This window comes from Lupinus angustifolius, chromosome LG07 (assembly GCF_001865875.1).
Source record: "Lupinus angustifolius cultivar Tanjil chromosome LG07, LupAngTanjil_v1.0, whole genome shotgun sequence".
Lineage (NCBI taxonomy): Eukaryota > Viridiplantae > Streptophyta > Magnoliopsida > Fabales > Fabaceae > Lupinus > Lupinus angustifolius.
In genome coordinates this window covers 17,719,075-17,726,221 of record NC_032015.1, presented here as the reverse complement: position 1 = coordinate 17,726,221, position 7,147 = coordinate 17,719,075, and the positions used below count along the sequence as shown (strand labels likewise).

The 7,147-nt window shown below is 31.6% G+C and overlaps 1 long non-coding RNA gene across 1 annotated transcript in view; it reads left to right on the top strand.

The window, feature by feature from the left end:
- Positions 1,787 to 7,147, top strand: part of LOC109352548 — a 14,204-nt gene continuing 8,843 nt past the window's right edge. The window contains exon 1 of the long non-coding RNA XR_002108368.1: positions 1,787 to 1,799. This is a non-coding gene — a long non-coding RNA (uncharacterized LOC109352548). The remainder of the gene's footprint in view (positions 1,800 to 7,147) is intronic.

Genomic DNA, 7,147 nt, shown 5'->3' with positions numbered 1-7,147 from the left:
TATCAAAGACATAGAAGAACGTGTTACACGGTTCTCATCACCCATCAATATCACTATGATTTGAATTCAAAATTAGATTCATCATTTATTACTCCTAATGAATTATTGGACTCTGAATTTATAGTTTTTTCCGAACTCAAATTTAGATATTCTAAATAACATTCTTAATTATAATTTAGGATTATCAAGTGAGTTTAATACTCCTTACTTTTAAAAATGACATACAAAATATAAAAGAAATATTATTATTTTCATGGTCATGTTTCACAATGATAATTCTTAATGCTTGTAATATTATGATAATTCATAATTGTGATGTTATGTTGATTGAATAGTTCTTACCAAATAATTAATCATCATATGTTGAAGTAGTAACTGTTTTTTATGTTTGTTTAATAATTTAAAATTTTTCTATCTTTGAATTATATTTTATAATTTTTTATTTTATTTTATCATTTTGATTGCCTAAAATAACATATAAGATTATGAGAAATATGCACAATTTCATAAGTTACTCATACTTATATTTTAATATTTTTTGAATTCCAGGATACATACGAATCCATTAGGTACCCAAGGACCCACAAATCTGCAGCGTACACAAACACTCATAGATCCATTGATTTCCCAACGACCCACTTATCAATTATGTACCCTAGCACTCGCAGGTAGAAGACCTAACGATACCCACACAAAATCAAGACAGAGACGAGTCCAAATATGAATGAATTGGATGTGACTGAGTATTACACCATATCATCCCTATTTTCTATAAATCCTTCTATTATTCAAAAAGTTTGAAGTTAATGAAAAAAAGTAATAAGTAATCACTTGACTACATCAATGTAGTAATATCTCACATGTAACATTTCTGTCATCATTCTTCTTTTCATCCAACAGCAATTGTTACTTTAGTCCAATACGGTTATAAAAATAAGATAAAATCACTTGGAATCTGTTTAAACCATTGCAATTTAAAGATAAACTTACTTATCAATAAACAGCAAAACTTGTATATTATATTGATTTTTTATATTTTCTAGATTAGTCCAATGGTTGAGCTCCAAGTGGACAAAAGGGTTGAGTTGAAGGATTTGGCAATGATGGTTAGGAAATAATCCATAGTGAAATTTGATGCAAATTATGTGAGTAAAAGTTTAAGTAATTTTGGGATTTTTTTTGTACTGCTAAGAGTATCTTTTCACTTTTTGGGTAAAGGATCAACATAAGGGTCAAATCACTAGTGGGTCCTAATTTGAATTAAGTCTATAATTATAAAACTAAAAGGTATTATAAAACAAAAGTGGTTCAATACACGAGGTAGTCGAGGCTCTTACCTAGTGAAATATGAGGATGGTAGATATATATATATATATATATATATATATATATATTCTTATCTTTGTGAACGAATAAACTGTTTCCAGAATCTAAACTCATGACTTACGGATAATAAGACAAACAACATTATAGTTGAATTGAAACTTGCACTCTTAGCCTATTATTATAATAAAAAACATTAAAAAAGAAAGAAAACATCTTAGCTACAGATATTTCACTGCTATAATTGGAAGTATCTGAAGCTGAATTAGCTTTTTACATTTATAAACCAGTGAAGCCTCACATGATCAAAATGTTAGCAATGCTATCTTTTCAATTTGATTGAACCTGAACCACAATTTTATCTTAAATGCCACCAAACAGAATTATAAAAAAACTACTTAAAAAAATTGTACCACTTATTTCACTTCCATATGAGGGAGTATCTAATAGAACAATGATTCTCTATCCTAAAATGAGTATGTTCCCATGTCCCGGATTAATCAGGTTTATTCAAGTAATATAAAAAAATTTATTTTTATTTTTATTTTTTTTAATTTAGTAACACTTTCTCATTAGACAAAGATAGGAAATTGGAACATAAATGTGAAAAAGTGATTTCTCTCCCTATGAATGAGTCCTAAAGACCTACCAATCAAGCTAACTTAAAAGAATGAAATTGCATCACTCACTTTGTTCATCCTGATTAGAACACAATCAGCACATGAAAATGAACACACACCTAACCAACAAAAGCAAATAAAAGCTAAATATAGTTCTAAATTTAGTGAAAGGATGATAGAATTTAAATTTATAATCTTAAGAGCATTTATTTGTAGTATTCAGAAAATGTGTCACACTATGCTGACAAAAACTAAAAAACACAATTGAATATCATTTGTTAAGCACTTAAGAGTCTAATTTGGATCCACCATCGATATACAATAATAGAAGTATATTTGCCAAGTTAAACCCGACATAAATCAGAGACTAAAGGTCTATTTGCGAGTTGGTTTTTGGAGGGGAAGGAAGAGAATGGAAGGCATTCGAGTCATCTCACATGTGTATTTCATGGTTCTGAAGTCTTCCTTTTCCTCAGTCTACTTCACGGGTAATGACAAGGAGCCTATCACAATGCAATGTAATTCAGGTGACATGGTTTTTGAGTTTTGCTTGGTTAGCTTCTTCCACCAACTTTGTTCTCGAGTATGACTGTTGTCTGGTAGATCAATGGGATGGCTCTCAAGTGTGTATATGTCGACGCGATCCTCATACATCGACACAACCGTGTCCGTGTTATGGTGCAACCACTGGTTCAATGTAGCCTAATAATAGAATCATCACTTGAAATCTTGTTGAAACATCATCCAAATGTACTAGCAATTAGGACATAGGTTTAGTAACACATTTACTTTCTAGAAATACCTTGTTAATGTTGCCCTTTAGAAGGGAAAGTTCCCTTTCTAGCCAAGTTGCACAAATAGAACATTCAAACTTTGAAATCTTTGACAAGCTTAGCCTTACCTACCAGAAACATCTGAGCTCTCAGAAAGCACGCTTTTATCGGAATTGATCTTTTGATGACTGGTATAAGATTTCTCGACAGGAATCACTCCAACCTAGTGTTTTAAATTGTGGTTGCGGTTACGGTTACTGTGGTTGTGGTCATCGCGGCCGTTTCGATGCAGATTGCGGTGTGAATTATTTTTTGAGTAAAAACATATTGTTGACATCAATGCGGTCCGATGCGATTGCGTTGCGGCCTGTTGTGGTGGCACCACTATGATTAGGTATCACACTGCAACTACGATGGTATGATGCGCTTGCGGCAGTTACCGCAACCGTAATATTGCAACCACATTACACGATGTGGTTCGTAATTTGAGACACTGCTTCAACCTCTGAAGCATGGATTCGTCAAACACCCTCACTTGTCGGTGTCCGACACGTATCCGACATGGATACGTTCGGATTCGCGAATGATACGTATTCATAGATTATCCAAAAATTAAAAAAAAATAAAATAAAATAAATAAATATTAAGACACGTATCTGATTCGTTTTCAATAAAATATAGGATATATGGATTCGTTTTCAGTAAAATATAGGATATATAGATTCGTTTCCAATAAAACATGATAGGATAGATTCGTTTCCAATAAAAAAAGATAAGATAGATTCATTTTCAATAAAACATGATAAGATAAATTCGTTTTCATTAAAGTAAGATAAAATATATTTTTTTATGGAGGGCAATGATTTTAGGATAGATTCGTTTTCATTAGAATAAGATAAGATAAATTTGTTATGGAGGACAATGATTTTAAATTTCCATTATATTTTTTACTTTTAGATATTTTGATTTACACTTATAATGTATCCCTGAACATATCGTATTTTGTATTTTGAAAAAATGCATGTCGACGTATCGGATACGTATCGTATCCGACACACGTATCAGTATCCGTGCTTCATAGGCTTAACCATATAAGTGAAAATTGCATTGGCCATCAGATGCACCTGGTCAACAATTGGAACCAAACCAGAGGCTGTTGTACCATCAAAATCAACCAAAGTCCCCAAGCCAATGCACTTTAATGGGGTTGTCTGTAGATGAGGACTAGTTTCCAAATTTGTAGTACCAAATACACTTAGCCCAAATGTTTTCCAAGTACAAAAGTGACCAAATTTACATTCATTTATGGAATACTTTCTGAAACAAGAAGTAAAAATTAGATCAGGCTTCAAACTTCATAATATACCATATATGAAAAGCAACAAATGTCATTGGCAATCGTACCAAAACAGGAAAATCATAGTTCTTAACTAAATCATACCATGTGTAAAAAAGAGGGCGAGCTACCAAATCATCACCGTCGATTATACTATTAGAATCGGGTATTTAAACAACACACTTGTAGACGTGGTCGCAATATTTTGGTTGTGGCAGACAACCGCATCATACCGCCGTTACGGGGGCATATTAGCCCAAGATAGCTCACAACTAGACGACAACAACAATTTAAAAACTTGCTTAGAATCTTTGTAAAGACTAAAAACACAAATAATGCTTCTATCTAACTAACAGAGTGAAGGTATTCACATTTATGATATCTACTTTGAAATGCCTCAACAACCACAAGACACTACTCACTAGTCAAGATTTACGAACAACAAATATTGGAGGGTTATTTCTTATAATTAAAACCCATGATTCTTATAATGAGTATTTACTATATGCTGATTCTCATAATCTCCCATTCACACGTCTCCTTCGCAGTATGATGCAAGAAACCTCTCTAACAGGGCTGTTCAATATATGCAGCTTCCTGGAGCGACACTTGTTGGGAGGAGCAGCTACGAACCTCGAAAGAGATTAATTCCTTACCCAAAAAGATGAGGATACTCTTGGTAGTAATAAAAAAATATATGAGGCTTAATACAGAAGGGGGAAACCACATAATCTGCCATTGTTGAAACTTCTTGCTCCACAATCAACATATTGGGTAGTTCTTACATAACTTTTTTTATAAGCAAAAAGATTTCATAAAAGGCCTAAGGGGTGTCAACTCAAATACAATAAATAAAGTTCAATCAAGAGCGATTACGAAAACTAATATGAGTAATATAAGATCTAGGATTTATACACCACTGTGCAAAATCATATATATTAGTATCCAATTTAGAGGAAATCCAAGTCCACGAACAAACCTGTATCAAATCCATAATCTGAATAAAACTTCAACCCTTAGCAGAGAAGATAACATCATTTCTCATAAGTCAAATCGACCATAATACAGAAAACCAAAGCATTCTCGAGCATTTTCTACCTTTTGGCAAAGTATAAAAGGAATCGTGCATCTCCAAAAGATCACAGATAGAATTTACATAAGTATTTGATCACCTGCAAAAAAAATCACCCGGGAATGTTATAAGCATCAAACCTTATGGAATATATTAAGACAAAATTCACTTCCAAATACCATAAGCTCAAGGGAAACTCAATATGATTCAAAATTTCAAAAAATCAACAACAAAAAAAAAGCATTCCTCATAACTTTCAAAGGTGATAGAAAGTTTAAAAGGACTAAATACCATATTCATTCATAAATTAGTTTCAAATTGCGGCCGCATCAACCAAAATTATGTGACTCATAATTGTGGTGCGGTTCTAAATCATAATGATGTGCTACATTGGAACACATTAGGGATGTAATAGACTTCGGGGAAAATCATTTATATGAACTTTCACACCACAATGACCATAATCCACGTCATAATTATTAGAATTGTAACCATAATTAGAAACTTTGATCCCTAAGAAACAAATTTGCTTCCCAATTTGGTCCCTAAGCAAAATTCCAAGTTCATCACTTAGAATCTCTAATGATGATCAAAATTAAAAAATACTACACCCTTAATAATGACTAATGTTTCCGGAAAAGATCTCCTACTAATTTGATCAACTTTTGATATTCTTACAATCAAATTGTCATTTTTTCAAGGACTAAATTTGGGTAATAAAACTATACTCACAACCCTTGATTAGCTTAAGTGGGCTGAAATCATTGGGTAGTCACTAAACAAAGGTAGATAGGTAACATATTTGCTGGACCACATCTTCTACCTCGTAAAATGTACTATTTCATGTTGTCACTTGTAATAGGTTAAGAAAAATATTTGATTATTAAATTTTTAATTTAAATATATTTTTCTAATGAACTATAAGTGTCATCACACAGTTTTTGGAACACTTTCCACATTTGCAATGTTAACACGGTCAATAAAATATCAGCAACCATATATGTGAATCCAACATAGTTAACCTACCCAAAATTTCAAACCAAACAATAAAATGTAGCAAAAGCCCCACAAAATTGGAGGAGAATTCTTCAAACAAAAGGGGTTTTAGATATGAAAGTAAAATCAAATCTTTTTCAAAACCCATCACCAAGCATGAGAGAAAAAGTGATTGATGTATACCATATAAGTAGGGGTGGCAAAATTATCCATAATCCAAAATACATCCAAATTAAATCCATTCAAATCCATCCGTTAAAACTAATGGATTTAAATTGATATAATTCAATGGATGATGTTGATAATAGATGGATTCAAATTCATCCATTATATCAAATGGATATGGTTATATCCATTTGGATGGATAACCAATCCATCCAAAAAACTAAAAATTAAAACAAATTTTTTTTCCAATTAATTCAATATTAATATAAAAAATCTCTCACATTTCTAAGCACAATCTCACGCACATTACAAAAGTTGAAAATTGCAATTATGATTTTAAAAAGTGCTTATAAAAAAAGTATAAACGATTACGGGCCTTAGTGCTTTACCCCAACATCTTAATGCAAAGTATAAATATATCATTTTGGTTATTGACTAATGTGATAATATAATAACAAAATTAAATATTTCAGGATGATGAACTGATACATACAACTTATGGAAGTCCCAATTATTAGAGGTTTAAGCGGTTCTGGTTTACACCGTAAAACTGATGAAACCGAACCGAACCATAAAATGCAGTTCAGTTCAGTTTGCTGTTCGGTTCAGTTTTTTTTATTTTGAATCATTTAAGTTCGGTTCGGTTCACGGTTTTGTAAATTTTGGAACCGAACCGAACCGAACCGCATATTAAAAAATAATTTTATTTTATATTTGGATGATTAAGCTTTAAAGTTAGGAGATAAAATATGATTAAGAATTTAGGATTATTAATAAAATAGTCTATAAATAAGAGGCAAAGAGAAAGAAAAAAAATTAGTAAACAAACCTAAATATCTATTATCTCTATTATTCATTGAGA